At 36.6% G+C, this 19410-nt stretch overlaps 1 protein-coding gene and 1 pseudogene across 11 annotated transcripts in view; one reads left to right on the top strand and one right to left on the bottom strand.

The window, feature by feature from the left end:
- The window catches only part of NAALADL2 (N-acetylated alpha-linked acidic dipeptidase like 2), a 1532395-nt gene that overhangs the window by 462941 nt on the left and 1050044 nt on the right, over window positions 1-19410 (bottom strand). The gene's annotated exons all lie outside the window — the stretch shown is intronic.
- On the top strand, window positions 17242-17680 carry LOC308618286 (leptin receptor gene-related protein-like; annotated as a pseudogene). The gene has a single exon. The product of its transcript is annotated as a leptin receptor gene-related protein-like (transcript).

The raw sequence follows: 19410 nt of genomic DNA, 5'->3' as shown, positions 1-19410 counted from the left end.
AAGATCATGACTTACAACATCACTGTGTTTTACCCTGTATGCATAAGGTCATGAGACATATTCATCTTTCTAAAAAATATTCATCTTTCGTATTATATATGATTACCTAGGAAGATGGTCATGAAAGAAAAGATATTTGTCACATATATGGGTTTTATTTTATGATTTAATAGCAAGATTCCATTGCTATTCATCAGCAAATAAAATTTACCCATCTACCCACAGTGAGTTGTTTATTGAATACAGCAGATTGATTTTAGCTTGTCTTGGCAGGTGAAAATGAACACCGTGCTTTGTTTGTTCCAATGCTTGGTAATATGCAAAGTAACAAAGGAACTAGAACAGAAAGAGTTCATATATTTCTTAGGAGTCAGAGGTCAAGGATTGGCCATTTCATTGCCCATAAAATATAATACAGAGAAGTTCAGTGAGACTGACAGGTATTATTATTGTAGCAACTTATAATATTTGGAAACAATGGTCTTTTTTATAAGTGGATTTAGCTGTGATTGTTACCTTGCATAACCAAAGATTGCACAGATATCATTTTAAGTAATAACATGTATGTAATTTATACTTAACAACAGTAAATGCAAGTGACATCTGAAGTTCTTCCTTGATCTTTGCTGAAAATACATACCAGGCATGTGGTCATCTTGAATTTTTAACTCACAATAATGGAACAGTCTTCTAGAGACTCAAGGCCATTGTTTGGATCTAGGTATCCCTAAAGGACAACATCCTTAATGTATTGCCCTCTCTTTCTATTACTCTATTTTAATTTGCTAAAGGAGAGCTCTTGAGAAATCCAGCTGCACTTATCTACAGTATAGAATTTTGTGGGAATGAACATCTCTTCAGGGCTTGATAAAAAAGATGAGTACAGTACAATCTAGGTCATAAGGCTATAGAAAACATTAGTTAATATATCTACCAGTTTATAGACTGGTGCACAAATCTAGTCTCTGTTTCTTAATATATTGTGTAAAACACAGTGGATCTAAGTCAGTATCACAGCTTATCTTTTTTGTTTTGTTTTTTTTGTGTGTGTGTGTTTTGTTTCTTGTTTTTGTAAAAATCCTAACAGCTTTCAAAAAGAACCAAAGTGAAATGGATTTGTTAAACTATCCAAAGTGATATGCATTACTTTTCCTTTACCTCAAAATAGCAAAGAGCATATTGGTTATTTACTTCTTGGGTATCTTCAAAATGAGCTTTAAAATTCTACCCTAATAAATTTCCCTGCAGGTATGTAAATTAAGACTCAGTACAGACAGACAAATTGAGAGATAGTCTATAGAAGAATGAGCTTGTGCTCCAAAAAAATGTTAAGGTCATGAAAAACAAACAACGTTTTAAAAAAGCTGACACTTCTCTCCAAAAGAGTGGTTGGAATGGAGAGACAGCTATAAGGGATATTTTTAGGATAACTGTCAAAATGTCAGGATGGTCAGTGGGTTGAACAAGAGTATTATATCAATATTAAAATTTACTGATTTGATCATTAAATTGTAGCTATATAAAAGAATGTCCTTGTCTTAGGAAAAACACAATGAAATATGTAGGATAAAAAACTGAAGTCTGCAACTTCCTGTCAGATTATAAGACAATTAACTCTCAAATAATTTAGAGAGAAAGTGTGCTTGAGAGAGTGTACAGAGTGAGCATAAAATGATTAAATAAATGGGACAAAATGTTAACAACTGGTGAATCTAAGTAAATGGTATGCATTTTTGTGATATTCTTTCAAACCTCTTGTGAAATGAAAATTTTATTTTAAAAAATTGATAAAAAGAAAAATTTATAGCAGTAAAATTTAAACTAGTATTACTCCAAAAATAATCATAATAATTAAGATAATACTTTGTTTTTGCATATTCATTGACCATTAATAAAGCCTCCAAATATGCTAATTTGTTTGACATTATCATTGGAACAAATCTAAGACTACAGATGTCCTTAGTCCCATTTTAAAGATGGAGAAACTTGGAAACAGAACTACTTCAATCCTGTAGTTTGAAAGATTTTGATTTGTAGTTCTTTCTGAAGTAACTACACCAGACTGTGCAAATTGCCCTCATTTAGGTCATGAAGGCAAGCTTGTGGTTTGTCCTGTGCTCACTAATCAGCTATCAAGTTGGAAGAATTTGGGTGGTTGCAGATCACTAAGCAGCCCTATAATTTAGAATCAACCTTCTAAGCTGTCTTGTCTATTTTCATTGCATGCTATTAGTTTTCATCCCAAAGCTGTGCTAGCTCTTGGCATGATTGATAGTGCAGGTGCACAGTTTTAGGAAAGAAACAATAGGAAACCCTATTGGTTTATGCTGCATTACAAACAGAAAAGGGAATAAAAAAATCAATGGTAGACAAGTAGAATAGAGAAAATCATTAGGGAAATAAATTTCATTTTCATGCTTTCAAGAATTACATCAAAGAGTACATATTTTACTTGAAAAGGTATAGGTGTTCTTTGGAGAGAGAAAGCAAGAAAGGGGGGAGGGCCTAGAAATGCATATTTCCAGAATTCTTATCTCATGAGAATATAAGGTTTATCTTCTGAATTGAGAATACTTTTCCTTATTTAAAATTACTTGATGTATCTTGGTTTCTTTGTGTATGAGGGCAAATGTGAGAGAACAAAGTTCTCTATGTTAGCTCTTTTAAAAAATGTTACTACATCCTATAAAGTAGTAGTCTCCAAAGGTAAATGCAATTCAGTGGCTGTACAAGATAATCCACTGAGCTCTGGGCAGAAAAAAATATGTATCTAGGTAGGTAGGTAGATAGATAGATAGAAAGACTTTCTTTTTGCATAATATATTAATATAGTAGTACTGGCATATTATTAATGTAATAGCATGTACTATTTTATTTATTTACATAAATAAATATACATATGTTGAGGATACTTGGTCAAATATTTTTGAACAAATGGTGTGTTCATAAAAGTAGTTGGGAGACCACAACTTTAGAATTCCTAAATAGTATTGGCTATCAAGGGGAAATAAAGAACACTAAAATTTAGCATTATATACGTAAGTCTAAGTGTTATACATATAAAAAATTATTAAACAGAAACTTCAATTAAATAGATTCAGGAGACCAGAAGGAGAAGTGTTCATGCCCAGCAACAGTAGCAGTGCCCAACAGGAAGAAGAAAGAACTTTCTTCATTCCTGGTAAGGACTCAGTCAATGAAAAGCCCTGGACTCTTTGTTTACTACAGCCCTGCCAACTTCCTTTTCATCTCTATAAAAGACTTCTTCCCTTGCTGTGGGGGGATTTTCATGTGGCTCACCATGGTTGCAGACCCCAAACTACAGCTCTCTGTTGATTCCAGATTAAAGCCACCTTTGCTGGAGAAATATCTAGCAGTCTATTTATTTCAGTTCAACATTGTGGTGGCAGATACCGGGGCCAGAAGGGACTCCCAAAGGCTCCAGCATTGGTGAGTAAACAGGTGTGGTACCCACAATTGAGCCCACTGTCCTTGCTGCTTTTCTTGCTGGTCCTGGAGTTTGAAGGTATGTCTTTTTCCTGGATCCAAGCTCCTGCCTTCTTTACAGGTGAAGCTGTCCAGGTTTTACCTGCGGTCTATTTTAAGTTTTTGTATTTCTGCTTAAGTCCTTGTTCTCTATGCAAGTACTAATTTGGCACTTTTGTCTGATTTTGAGACAAGACTGATTCAGTGAAAGCTGGCTGAAAACACATTCAGCCCATTTCTTCAGAAACAGGGGCTGCTTCACTGAAACTGTGCTCGTTTTCCAGACTTCCATGTATTCCTCTGGAACAGGGTATTCCCTGGAAGCTCCCTGAAAAGCCATCAGCCTGGATCCTCCAAGACCAAGCTGTTTCCTTAGAATAGGCTGGTATAGCTTACAAGCTGTCTGAACTGAGTTATTTGAGCTGTCAGCTGTTTGAAAATTGTTCTTTTACTCTAGAGAAAAAATTCCAGGAAGTGAGATCACAGTTATTTAAAGACTTTGAGGGAGCTCCCATTACAGGGCCCCTGGATGATTTTATGTTTAAAGACTATGATCCTTCCTCATGTGCATTTCCAGTTAAATGGGCCAACCTGACCAAAGGCAATTTAGAATACCAATGACCATTGTGAGGAAATTTTGAAGTCCCCAAATTCAGTTTTCTTAAAATCAAACTGGACAATAACAGCTCAAAGTTTTTCCAAATTATGTGGAGTACTTATCTCAATTTGTATTGGGTTGGTCAAAATATTCGTTCGGTTAATGAATACATTGTTCAATAAAGTTCTTGGTGAAAATGAAAACTCTCTTTTATTTTTACTTCAAACTGAATGAATTTTTTGGCCAACCCAATATTTTGAGGATCTCCAACATTATCAGGAATCTAAAATGACCTCTCATCCAAAAAACATTTTAAGATTAACTGAGCCAAAGCAAGATAAAATGGCTCCCAAAGCCTCAGGATTCTCTTCCTCAGCTTCTTTGTCTCAGGCTCCTCCTTTGGCACCATCCTCTCTCTCTCCCTTGGCTCCTCATGGCCAGACTCTACCTCTGGTTCCACCTTCCTCCTTCCCTTCTACACCTCCTCTACATCCTCAATTCCCTAATACAAATTCTGTCACCAAACCTCTGCTGTTCTCTACCCACTCCCTTTTCCTTTGAAATTGCCAAAACCTGTCTCTTTAAAATAAAGCCTTCTGAGGATCCAGAGGCTAAAACCCTAATTTCTTATTTTCCCTGGACTAAAGCTGAACTGACAGCCATTATCAAAGATTTTCCTAAAGTAACTGAAGATCCTCATAAATTTGCTGAGGAATTTAATATATTCATTCAAACTTATCAAACTGGTTTCTCTGACTTATATCAGCTAGTTCATATGCCTGTTGGTAAAGGCCAGGCCTAGCATTGAATGAATATGACTAATTGGGAAAATCCTGAAAGGTCTCTAGAATTACAACTGTTGGGATAAACTGCTAACTCTTGTATAAGCAGGCTCAAGTAAGCACTAGGTGACTTCATTGAGCAAATCCTAGGGCTTTTCCAAAGCCTGTTGACTGGAACAAAATTCAGGCTTGCACACCAAAATCTTATTAATCTGTTCATAACTATTACAATCGATTTAAGATTTTAAAATAAAATTCTGGAAGACACTAGGGGTGGGGAGTGCAGCACCTGGGGCCTGGCAACAGAGGGGAGCTGTGACCACCCCCAGACCAGAAGGGGCAGGGGAGGGAAGTTCCTGAGTGCAGAGGACCCCAACAGGGGCTGTCAGAAGACACCACCACCATCACTTGTTGTGTTTTCCTCACTGCACTTAGCACTATTTAAACTGAAACTGTTCAGTTATTTATTTATGCATTTTTATTCTAACTCCCATTCCTGGAATCACCCCCAGGACAGAAGGGCCTCTGTCTGTTTGCTCAACACTTCATCCCCAGGGCCTAGACAGACCTTGGTACATGGTAGGTGCCCAGAAAATATTCATGCCTGGTGCATTTAAGCACTCAATAAATATGTGTTGAATCAAAATATAAATAAATAAAATAAAATTCTGATCCTCCTTCAGGTGTAGATCACAACAGTGTAGCTTTTAACTCTATGCTTATTAGTAGGCTGAACTGAATCTTTCCCTTCAAGTAAAAAGGGCCAGAATGGAATGGGAAACTTTGTCCACTCCAGATTTAGTTAATCTGGCAAACCAGCTTTCTTAAACTCTAGACAAGTCACCCTCAAGGAAGACCACCAAAATTCTTAAACGTCAACTGTAAAAAACAAAGGCACCTAAACAAAACCAAAATCCTCCTAGTTTCTAGTTTCTGTTATTATTACAAATAAACAGGACTTTGCAGATATGATTATTACAAATTCAAGCACTACGTACCTTCGGCCTTCTAACAAGTCTTTCCAATGTTTTTCCAATTCTTTTTTTTTTTTCTGGTACGCGGGCCTCTCACTGTTGTGGCCTCTCCCATTGGGGAGCACAGGTTCCGGACGCACAGGCTCAGCAGCCATGGCTCACGGGCCCAGCCGCTCCACGGCATGTGGGATCTTCCCGGACCGGGGCACGAACCCGTGTCCCCTGCATCAGCAGGCGGACTCTCAACCACTGCGCCACCAGGGAAGCCCCTCAATTCTTAATGACAGAGCTCTGAGGAACTACAGGGACTCTTCTTAATCCTTCCTCTTAGTCAGTTTAGAGAAACATTTCTCCAAATTGGAGATGAAGCTCTGCCAGTCCTAATTGATGCTGGAGACATATTCTCAATACTCAACTCCACTACTATAAAACAGCCCCTGCCTCAGAGTACTAAACAAGTCAAATAGTGGGGATCTCAAATGAACCTCAAGAGGTGTCTCTCTCTGAACCTACTGCATTTTGTTTAGGCCCTTTGAGAGATAAACACCTTTTTCTCCTTTGTTCCTCTGCCCCATACATGTATTAGGTCAGACTTCTTAAAAAAGTATCATGCCAGAATTTCTGTCTCCCAGCAGGGGGAAATAATTCTAGAATTTGACAGTAGTCATCAATGGAACCAACCAGATTAATTAAATAATCCTCTGACAACTTTCAGTTGTTCCATCTCTCACAGTACTAGAAATGATTCTCAAAACACTGATTATTTGTCCCTATTGAATCAGTTACCACCTTCCTTATGGGTAAAATCTCCAAATGATGTTGGCAAAATTCACAGTGTACCTCCCATCAAGATTTATATAGATCCCTTAAAATCTCTTCTGATAATTAATTAATATCCTCTAAGTAAAGAAGCCCTTCAAGGCATTAAGCCCACAGTAGAAGATTACAAGGCTTAAGGCCTCATAATCCTTTGTACTATCACCTGTAACACTCACATTTTACCAGTGAGAAAACCTAAGGGCTGAGAGTGAAGGTTCGTCTACCACCTCTGAGCAATAAAAAACATTGTTATCCCTGACACCTTGTTGTCCCTAACCCTCATTCATTACTAGTTACTAACATCTATTCCCACCAGAAGTAAATTCTTTACTGTAATTGTATTATGCAGCACATTCTTTTGTATTCCAGTTGATGAAGGTAGCCAATACCTTTTTGCCTTCACTTGGGAAGAAAAACAATTTACCTGGACAGTAATGCTGTAGAGTTTTACTGAGAATCCTTCTAATTTCTTATAAATCCTGAAGGCTGATCTGGATGATATGACGTTCCTTAGAGGGTCTACTTTGGTGCAATATGTGGATGATTTGCTTCTTTGATCTCCTTCTCAAGCCTCCTCACAGGAAGACAGAATCCACTTGCTAAAGCTTTTAGCCTTAAAGGGACATACGGTCCCCAAAGAAAAATTGCAGTTTTCCCAATCCCAGATTTAATATTTAGGGCACCTGATATCAAAACAAGGGCTACATCTAGACCCAGATAGACTTCGTGTCCTATGTTTCCCAAAACTAAGCACCCATTGTGAGGTTTTCTCAGGTTAGTTGGTTACTGCCAAAACTGAATTCCAATTTCTCTTTTATGGCCAAACCTCTGTATGTTTTACTAAATAACCAACAACCAACCCAATTCAATGGGAAGTACCAAATGACATAGCCAAGGAGGCGTTAAAGGAAAGTGTGAAGAACCCACCTGCCCCTGGGCATCCTAATTATTAGATTCACTTTTTTCTTGTTTGTATATGAAAAGGAAGGGAATGCCCTTGGGCTGCTACCCCAAAATATGGGAACCAACATCAACCCATAGGGTATTATAACCAACAAATGGACTCTGTGGAATGAGGATACCCTCCTTGCCTTAAAGCCATTACAGCCACTGTTTTGTTTTTTTTTTTTTGGTTAAGGCCACTGAGAAAATCATTGTGTGATCCCCTTCAATCATTTTTATACCTCACACGGTAGAAGCCCTCCTGAATTCTCATCACATTCAATATTTATCAGCCAGCCATGTCACCTCCTAGTAAGCCCATCTGTTAATTGCTTCTCATATAACTCTTTTACATTGTAGTAACCTTAATCCTGCTACTCTCCTCCACTGCATTATCACCAAAGTCCCTCAGGACTGTTTAACACTGACAGATCACCTCCTGACTCCTCATGATGATCTACAGGAAATTTCTTTGGGTAATGCTGACTTCTCATGGTTCACTGATCATTCTTATTTAAAAGTTGACAGTGGCAAATATGGTACTGGGTATGCTATTACAACTCCTTTTTATGTTATTGAGACAGCACCTTTACCTAAGGCTACTGCAGCCCAACAGGCTGAGTTATATGCTCTTACATGGCCTTGTACTTTAGCCAAGGGCAAAACTGCTAATATTTATACTGATAGTAGGTATGCTTTTGAAGTAGTTCATGATTTGTGGCTGTCATGGAAGCAATATGGCTTCCTTATTTCCAGTAGAAATAACATTTAAAATGGCTTCTATGTTCAGGAATTATTGGATGCAACACTTTACCTGCTGCTTTAGCTATTATTAAGATTCCCAGGCATTCTAAACTTGACTCACCAGAAGCTAAGGGAAATCACCTTACTGACATTTCCACAGGAATGTTGTTTTTAAAGGGACCAACAGCAGCCAAACCTCTGTCATGGTCCAAAGGGATATTTCCCCAAATGATAACATAGAAAAATTGGCTAGAGAAAACTCAGAATTGGACTTAGGAAAGGAAAAATCAAGATTGGAAATTTGACAGTTGTTGGTTTGATAAAAAGAGAAAGCTCTGGTTTGAACCAAATAATAACCTAGTCCTACCAGAGAATATAAAATTCCCACTCTTCACCACTCTACATTCATTAAACCATTGTTCTCCTGACAAGACAATAGAATTCATGAATCAATATTAGTAGGAAAACATTATCAAGGCCACAAAAAAATGCCTACTTCATTTGTCCCACTTGTCTGAAGTACAACCTCAGGAAGCCCGTTGATACTGCTATCAAATATTTTAAACTGCCTAATGGACCATTAGAGACCTGGGAAAAGAATTTCACAGAACTTCCTCTGTCTTATGGATATAAATATGTTTTAGCAATGGTCTGGTATGTTTTCACACTAGAATGAAATAGTGTACTGCCTCTTCTTTGGCAAAAATATTTTTGGAAAGACCTCCTCTCAAACTTCATAGTGATTAAGGAACCCATTTTACTGACCAGGTGTTTTGACAAGTCTGTGCTGTTTGGTCAGTTTACAACACTTTTACTGATTTAGTAGAATGTACTAACAGCATTAGTAAGACTCAGCTCAATCTGTAGAAACCCTCGAAATACCTTGCACAAAAACACAGCTATTGGTCTTTCTAAATCTAAGATTCACCCCTTTTGGAACTAGTAAACTCTTACCCTTTGAGACAGTCACAGGATGTCCAATGCATTTGGATTTTGCTTCTTTTGGCCCACAACTGATAAAAGGAAATATACTCCAATACTGCAAAGGCCTAATTGCTCTATTAAAAATAACTATGTTTTGGTAAAGTGATCTTTTCACAGCAGTCTCTTGGAAGATGAAAACCTTAAGCATCGTACCTTACAACCTGAAAACTTCATCTACTGGAAAAGCTATCTCCAGAAGAACCCTGTACAACCTTGTTGGACAGTCCCATATTGGGTACTGCTAACCAACCCTTGTACTGCCAAATTCCAAAGAACAGACTGTTGGATTCACATGATAAACCTAAAGAAACAAAATCCTGATTGGAACTTCACTTCATCTGGTGACCTGAAAATAAAGATTTCCTGCAATTGAAGCAGATGACATCTGATAAGACAGCTTTCCTAAGATATTGAGACAAGGCCTGTTAGAAGTTTGTCACCAAAACTTTGATAATGATATAATGCTTCAGATGAACTCCAATGTCTATGATGTTGATAACATATAGGACTTCAGATAAAAAGTGCATAAAATTTCTCCCTCCTACCCCTCCTCATTACTTGAATGTCATCTTAGTAGGTTTTTAATCTGTTTACTTTCCCTCCAACATGAGACACTACACCCAGGAAAGGTCCTTCCCTGACATCAAGGGACAAAAAGCCACTGAAACCAAAAAACCTGACTTTTGATGAGTGATGCTATCAGAGAAAATTCTCAATCAAAAGGGGAAAATGTAAAAAAATCATCATCATCATCATCAGCAGCAGCAGCAGCAGCAACCTCAATTAAAGAGTCAGGAGTCAGGAAAAGCGGAGCTCTCATGCCATATGATGACAGGAGAGCCCAACAGAAAGAAGAAAGACTCCTCTTCTTTTCTAGCAAGGACTCAGCCAATGGAAAGCCAGGACTCTTTTTTTTTTTTTTTTTTTTTTACTATACCTCACAACTTCATTTTCCTCCCTATAAAAGTGTTCTCCTTCCCTTGCCATGAAGGGACTTGCATATGGCTCACCATGGTCGCAGACTCTGAAGTGCAATTCTCTGTTGATCTTGAACAAACCCATTTTTGCTGGAGAAGTATCTGGCAGTCAATTTATTTCAGGTCAATATATATGATCAGGTGATACATTCTTTCCCTGAGCAAATATTCATTGATTCATTAGAAGCAGCAATATGTAGTAGCCAAAAGCAATGTATTCTGGAGTCAGACTACCTGGGTTCAATTACAGACTCTACGACTTAGAAGCTATGCTATCTTGGGCAAGTTTCTTAATCTCTCTAGACCGCAATTTCCTCATTTATAAAATGAGGATGATGACTGAACTTACTTCACAGTGCTGTTGTGATGATTAAAAGGGTAAATATATGTGAAACATTTAAAGATGCTTGGTACATTGTTAACATTCAGTAGATTTTTATTGTTATTATTCATACAATTAATCTGACAAATATTTATTGAGTATGTAGTATGATCCAGGTACTGTGGTAAGCATGGGATTATGTGGTTGCCACATACAAGGCCCTGTATTAAGTTCTATGAGGAATAAACAGACAGTTCAGAAAATGACTCTGCCTTAGTATGTATATTAGTTACCTATTGCTGTATAGCTTAAACAGCAAATCTCTCATTTCTGCTTATTTACATGTAGTGAACTATAAAAACAGTGAATTCTACTAATTAATACTCTCCAGTTCTTTCTCAATAATCAACTGGCAATAACCTTTACCACTATGACTATGGTAATAATTCTGGTTCTGTCAGAATTTTACTGTGTGGTTCATATTGTCTTGGCTGCTTCTTGCCTCAAGGCCCTTTTAATTAATCAGATATTCTTACTCTTTGCTTATGTAGGGAAGCAAAATTTGCCATCTGAAAATATACCTCTTTGGCATAAGGATTAATTTAGGGTGATTATTTTTAAGAAACAGAAGACTCTGGAAGTTTTTCTTGTTACCTCCCATTAATTGCCCGAGAAAACTTAGATAAAGGGCTTGTTCCTGGAATAGAGCTCTCACCAGAGGTATTTGCAAATCATCAGGGCTAGGAGTGGTGGGGGAAACTTGGCAGGGCCTACAGATCAGGGTGCACTCTGTGTCCCTGTGTCTACACAGGGCCCAGTGAGCATTTGTTTACAAAATATTTGTGTTTCTGTCTCCTTGTGAATTGTCTTCCTCCCCTCCCTGAAGTTCTAAACCACTACCTCCAGCATCTTCTTTTGTCTTTAGCTGAAAATGGTGTTTAAGGTGAGGATTTGGGCCATTTTACCAATTTACTCAGTTTTCCTGGGTCTCCCATGTATACATGCTATTATCAACTGTTTGATTTTCTCCTGTAATCTATCTCATATCAATTTAATTCTTAGACAAGCTAGAAGGGCTTATAAAAGAAGAGAAAAAATTTCTTCCTCTTCAGCACCTATTTATTTCGGTAGTAGCTGAGCAATGCAGTCACTTTTTCCTCTCCTGCCTGAGTGCACTGTGGCTGTATTTATGCTCTCTGAGAGCTTGTCTCTGGCGAAGGAATTCTCTCCATGATATCACAAACTTCATTCTTCTTTTTACTATAAATGGCAAATATTCCTATTCTTTGTATTCTCTTAGTTACTATGATAATTTTATGTTTTGAATGTGAGTTGGAAAAAGGCCTTTGTTGGTGTCCTCAACTCTCCTAATTTTACTGAAGACATTGATTTTGTATTCCTTTGAGCAGTCATCCTGGAATGTTATATTAGAAAATTTGAGGAGTACCCTCAATCTGGGAAGATGCTTTGTTTCCTTGATTAATTTAACTGCATCATTATAAATTAGGTTTTGTTTCTTTGGTTCCTCCATTAACAAAAGTGTGAGTGGAGATGTATCCTTCAGCCTTACACTTTGTACAAAAATAAAGTTTTAAATCATGAATTGCCGATTAATAGGAATTATTCATACTCTCACTGCTAAATCATAGTTCCTACCAATTTGTTGTACAATGAAACATCATTGTTATCATCAGATTTATTTTCCATAGGAAATTAAACATAAGCAGGAAATACAGTGTTCCTTTTTCTCATTATGTAAAAGGAAAAAAATGAGCCTCTCAGGCTTCATCTGGGTCATGTTGAACAGACCATGGCCAAGAACAGAATCTAGTGTCACACCAAGTCACATGTTTTCATAACCAGGAGGACATTTTGACTGTGGTCACTGAATGACCATTCACTAATCTGATTAATCTGTCAAGCTCTAAGCTCCTATTTCATAATCTTACTTTTGAGTATACTAAGAGAAAACGTTGATGTGTACAAATAGATCACATTAGTATAAATGAAGGCCCCCCAAATCAACTTTTATTCAAAAGCATAAGAAAAAGAAAACACAAAAAGGAAAAATGATGTTACTGATAAATGTCACTCAAATTACCTCAATTTGCTAGTAAATTTGATTCTTGCTTTATCTACCTTAAAACGTAAATAAATCCTCAATACTAGATTCCTTTTTGAAATATACACATATTTATATTCTGTATTCATCTCTGACTTCAGCCATAAAAGATATAAGATAGTTTATATCTATAATGCAAATATATAGGTTATTATCTATTATGTAGATTTATTTACTATACTTTCTTTAAATAGAGTTCCTTATGATTATTTATATAATATTAAATGGCAAAAAAGATACATAAGCAACTCCTCCATAAAACAGGTTAACATAATCTTCTGAATTAAAAAAATACACTCATTAAACCAGCTTTGGTAATCATTCACAAAGTAAAACAATTCCATATCTATATCATACCTTGTAAATGGATCTTAATAGATATGAACATGTAGCTTCAATATGCCATAGAAAACTTTACTGACCCTGTGACAGGTGTGAAACTTTGTGATATTTCATTCTTATAAAAATTTTACTGTGGAAAATGTCAATGTATAAACAGGCAAAAAGAACAGGACAATAAAACTCCAGGCAGCCATCGCCCAGCTTTACAAACTCACCAGTTTGGGGGCGTCCTGTTTTTCATCTACACCCCACCTAACAGGATTATTTTGAAGTAAATCCCACATATTCTTTTACTTCAGTTTAAATATTTCATGGTATATATCATTAAATAGAAAGACTTTTTCTATATTATATCTGCAATACTATTATGCCACTATGAAAAATTTAAGATTATCCCTAATATCAATTTGTTTTTTTCTTAACTGTTATTTTGATTCAGTCAGAATCATGGAGTCCAGTTAGGCCCACACATTGCATTGGGCTGATAGATCATTTGTCTCTTTCATCTTACAGTTAGACCCCCCTCTCTTAATTCCCTATGACTTATTTTTGAAGAATCTGGTCATTTGTTTTGTAGAGCTTTCCACAGTATGGATCTTGCTGCTTCTATCCTCATGGTATCATTTAAAAGACTTGCTTCTGTGCTCCCTGTAACCTGGTAGTTAAATCCAGAGTCCTGATCGGGTTAGATTCAGAGATTTTACAAGTACACTTCACAGATGTAGAATTCCATCATGAGGCACATAATGTCTGTTTGTCTCTATTCCTCTTCTCTTCACACCCTTTCTTATTAATGTCCACGGTTGCTTAGTGCCTAGATTCATTATCTCATTGGGGGATTACAAAATCGTAATATTTTAATTCTATCACTCTTTCTTCATGTACTAGCTAGAATACTTCTACAAAGAAAAAGTGTTCCTGTGGCACAATGTTTTACAGGAAAGTTAGGTTTAATGCTTAAGTGTTTCTTCTATTTACCCATATTCAGGCTGATGAGTTGGTTATCTAGCAACTTCTGATGGTCCCCAACAGATTTATATTTTAGTATCACTATTCATTCAAGGATTGTTTCACTTTTGAATATGTGAAACTCATTCAAATTTAGTTATCTTAGAGTAAAAAAAAATAAAATTAAACCAAGACCATACCTTTGGTTGAAAAAGAAAATAAAAGAATAAAATTAAAATTCTCGAAGATTTGCCCAATATACTGAACATATAATTTGTGTTAAAAAGCAGACATTCCCCAGTTTTTAGAAAGCTAACAGTACTAATAAATGGGCAATAAAGTAGAATAATATAATCTCACTAAATTTTACTTCAAAAGATCTACAATGTTTTGTCTTCTTACTATGTGCCAACATCTATGCCAAACCTTTTGTGTGATTTACCCTGCAGAATACTCACAACTTTATAAAAAATAGATTATTACTAACACTTACACTTGAGAATATCTAGCCTTGTTAGAAAGGCTGAATGATGTTTAATATTCTACTTATGACCTGTTTAACCTTGGGTCCCTGAAATCCCTAGGGGATCTTTGAATGGCTCCAGGAGATCCATCATCCTTCTGAATTTACCTGTGTGCATGGACATTTTTCTAGAGGGACTCCATATAATTTTAAGCAAATTTTGAAAGGAAACCATAATCTCCCAAAAGTCAAGAATCAATGCAATACCTGGGTTGATCAACAAGAGTTTGATGAAGACATTGAGAACTGAGAATCTAGTTGATTTTATTTGTGAAAACATTCCACATATCTACCTGATATTAGAGGCAGTAGCTAGCCACCTTCCTTTGGATATATTTTTCAATATGCATGACTTTATATCTAAAAACTTACAGAACCTCAATGTATCTTCTACCTAAGTTGGAAGATGTTTTTCTGATGCCAAATAAGACTTAGTCATAGACATTGCTAGATGTTATGTAATCTAGACTTGAAGTCCCAGTAGGTATGCATCTGTTAATGCCATGAAATACAAAAATCTGTTGCATTTAATTATAAAAGAAATTCTTAAAACTGTTTCAGAAAATAAAGATCTCTAAGGAAAACGCCATCATCATTAAATAAAATATAAAGATGTCAAATAAACACCATTCACTTTAATATATGCACTTGACAAGAATACCAGGAATAAACATAAGACTGATTTCTCCCACCATCCTTAACTATGAATTTCATGATAGACACACACAAGTCTGATGGTGATTTTCTCACATAACTTTTTTACATTACTCATATCAACTTTAGTCAGTTTCAACAATACTATTGGTGCTATCTGAACTATTTTTCAATGAATTGGCCATTTTTTAGTTTAACTCTGTGTCCTTCATCCTACACTCTACCTCTAATTGTTAGAAATAAATCACAATATCAGATATTTGCTACTGATAGAATTTCATAGGTACACTCAATGCCAACTTATTGACAGTTTTAATACTGTATTCGAAGTACAGATCATTCTTTTACTAACAAACAAACCCACAACCTTTTTGCCCTGATGGGTATTCTATTTCATTTCTGTTTAATGGTACTTTTTATCACTCTGTTCATTAGGATAATCAACCTGGAACCACTAAAATGAAACACACTAAATGAAATGCTGCGGGGGACAGATTACCAATATTTCTAATTAAAGATACTGTTGACCATAAGCTAATTAGAGTAAGCAACATTTTAGGCATGATACAGAAACTATAAAAATTTAAATTACTAGGATTAAAGATAGTGTGTTAGTAGAAACTATCAGGCTATATAAGGTATGTTTACATTGAATTAAAGATAACATTGGGTTGGGTTCGTTTCAGTGGAATTTTATTTTATTTTTTTAGGTATCTAATTCCTGGAAAAGACCACACTTGGAAGAATCAATATTTAGATCCAAGAAGGAATAGACACTGCATCCACAATCCTCATCCCTCTTTTTTTCCCCTTTGCCTCTGTAAGTTAAATGAAGAATTGAAATATTATCTCATTGATACAAGAAATGTTTAAACCTTCACTTAAATGACTCAGGTGAAGATTTTTTTTTTCCTGCTTGAATGAATCTATTTTGTTTTTGATGGAGATGTCATTGCTAATGTCCAAGGTGAGGGGTAATATAAGCAAATGAATGCTCACCTTTTTACATTTTTCTAGACAATAACTGAATAAATTTTTCCTATTTTAACTTAGTGTAATTCTAGAATATATTAAGTCTTAGTCTGGAAGCCAAAAGTTAACCCTTTGGAAAACAGAAGGATGGAAGAAGAGTAACTCTGACCATAGAGGTCAGGTCAAAGAACAGGCCTTGTTTGTCAGGGGCATACTCTGTGACATCAAACACTAGCTCCAGGGAAGAGAAAAAATATTTCCTACAAGACACTAGGAATAATATGTTTGTCTAAAGCTAAAAACAGAAGTCTTTAACTGAATTCTAAAGCAGAATGAAACATTTGAGATATAACAGTAAACTCAGAACTATATAGAAATATTTTCATTTTCAAAATAAGAAAATGAATAAATGCAGAAAACTTTGTTCTAATGAAACCACTATTATGCATCATAAAAATTCTAGACACGTATTTAAATATGTGATATGTAAGCATTTAGAGAAGCATATATGGATCAAAAAAGCCCAAACTGGTTCAATAAATACAAGGCATGATAAGTCCCCCTCTCTTTTTTCTTCATTTATCTCTGTTCTTCTTCAATAATAATAAAAATTCAAAAAATAATAATAAAAAGAAGGAGAAGTAGGGAGAAAGAGGAGGAAGAGGAGGAGAAGGAGAAGAGAAAGAAAAAGATTTGTCTGATAGATACATAGATACTTTAAAAATATATACTGATTTTATGTACAGTGAATAAGATGGGTAAATATCAGTTAGAACACATAGAACAAAAGTATATTTAAAGTTGGTGGAATAAAGATTTACAAAGATTACTATGAATGAAAGAATTATTGAAAGAAAGGTAATATGTTGAATTCTGGAGACAGGTAGCACAGTATTACTAAGGGCAATGTACTAAACCACATGAAACAAATAAGAAGATATATTAGTGACTGTCTGCATTTAGGTAAACAAAATATTAATTACCTAAGTATGGGAGATGGGAATCAAGGTTGGACAATAGTTCAGTTAAAGGGGAAAGAAGGGCAGGGCCATAGCAAGAAGCCGGAAGCAGCCGCGGCCCCAGCTCAGGAGACATGGCGGGCGTTAAAGCTCTTGTGGTATTATCCTTCACTGGGACTACTGGGCTGACTTTTCTTATGCTGGGATGTGCCTTAGAGGATTACGGTGTTTACTGACCCTTGTTTGTCCTGATATTCCATGTCATCTCTCCCATCCCCTATTTTATTGCCAAACGAGCAACATATGATGCAGATTCAACAAGTAGTGCCTATCAGGAACTGGCTTATTTTTTTCACTACCAGAATTGTTGTTTCTGCCTTTGGATTTCCTGTTATTCTTGCTCACGTGGCTGTGATCAAATGGGGAGCCTGTGGCCTGGTGCTGGCAGGCAATGCAGTGATTGTCCTTACAATTCAAGGTTTTTTTCCTTGTATTTGGAAGAGGAGACGCTTTTAGCTGGGAGCAGTGGTAGCACGTGTTTTATTCTGAAAAAAATGCATTTAATTTCTTAGAATTCATACTGTATGTATATGTGTGCACATGTGGCCTTTTACTATGAAATTTAATATGCTGTTTTTTTATACCTTTGTAATCATGTTCACTTTAAGGAGGACTACATGGGGAAAAGGTTAGTTTTATTCCCAGCCAGTAGACCTCTCCATTTACTCAAGTTGAATTATGTTATTTGTTTAGCTGTTCATAGAGTCCCGGTGCTCTCAGAAAATATGTTAACAGTCTTGTAGACAGTTGCTCACTCAGTGTGCTGCATCTCCACCTTTTCCCTGGGGATGTGCTTGAGTGGGTACATAGCACTGGGGCTGTCTCAGCTCTGCCTAGGACTTCCAAGATATACCTGTGGCCCAGAGAGACAGAGGCGGCTCCCTCTTTATGTTACAGACTCTTGCTTCTCCAAGTGTGGTCCATAGACCAAGAGCATCAGCATCTCGAAGCATGGTCCATAGGAGCTTATTACAAATGCAGAGTCTGAGGCCCCACCCTCAACCTAATACACTTTGATGAGATCCCAATTGGATCACATGCACATTAAAGCCTGAGAAGTGCTGTCATGAAGGAAGAAGCATTGCCTTCCCCTTGGCTAAACCCCTTAGCCTCTCTGGGCATTAGCTGCTTGTAAAAACTGTTTCCCCTGACCCTCATGTTGAGGCCTACTTCAGACTATCCTTGGTATTTGTGAAATGTCCAAACCTTTAATTTATAGCCTGTTCCTCAAATTTGTGAAGTGTTCTCAGTAGGGAACAGCTATGGCTTCACATTGTCTGAAAGGCAGTGGCTGTCTTCACAGTGCTGAGGGGACGAATCCTCCACTGGGAGGCAGGGGAGGAAGGCTGGGCTGGAACTGGCCCCTGCTTTAGCAGGATGGGGAAGAATGGGTAAGTAACGCTGTTTAATTTCCCTTCATAATCTGACATTTCTCCCCAACTCCTTCCCTACAGTGCTCCCCACACACCCTAACCAGCTCCTCCAGTGCCCCAAACACACACACTCCCAGCAGTTCCAATTTGCCCTAACTTCTTCATGGCTCGGCTTCTCCTTCCTATAGAGATGTGGAGCCAAGTAAGCAAGTAGAGTGTGAGCTGCTTTATCTTATTTACATGCGATATACTTATTGTCTTTCATGCCCTGTAGGACTTAAAAAATATATATATATATATAACACTTTATGCCACTTTTAAATGAGTCATTGAGAATTCATGTCATGCTGGGTCCTGTAATCATAGGTTTTCTAGATCAACTTTTTGTCCAAGACCTATCGAGGAAGGGAAATATGGGAACTAGAACCATGTGTAGAATATAAGCAATGATTTTAAAGCATTGTTAATGTGTGATAACTGATATACATTGAAAACACTGAAACCTTGAAGTTTGTAACTCCTTCATATTCTGTAATGATGCTGGGATCAGAAGACAAGAGTAATACCTGAAAGGATAATGTGCAAAGTGATATTTTAGCCTTGTGCATGATTTTATGTTTTCAATGTACTATGTATGTATAGAACTGTTAAAGTTGTTATTTCCAATATTTATATTAGAAAAATTATATAGACACTTTATAATTTTAACAAGCTTTTTTTTTTTTTTTTTTTTTTTGCGGTACACGGGCCTCTCACTGTTGTGGCCTCTCCCGTTGCGGAGCACAGGTTCCAGACGCGCAGGCTCAGCGGCCATGGTTCATGGGCCCAG

The sequence above is a fragment of the Mesoplodon bidens genome (assembly GCF_964165515.1).
Source record: "Mesoplodon bidens genome assembly, chromosome: 5".
NCBI lineage: Eukaryota > Metazoa > Chordata > Mammalia > Artiodactyla > Ziphiidae > Mesoplodon > Mesoplodon bidens.
This window is presented reverse-complemented; position numbering and strand designations above follow the sequence as displayed.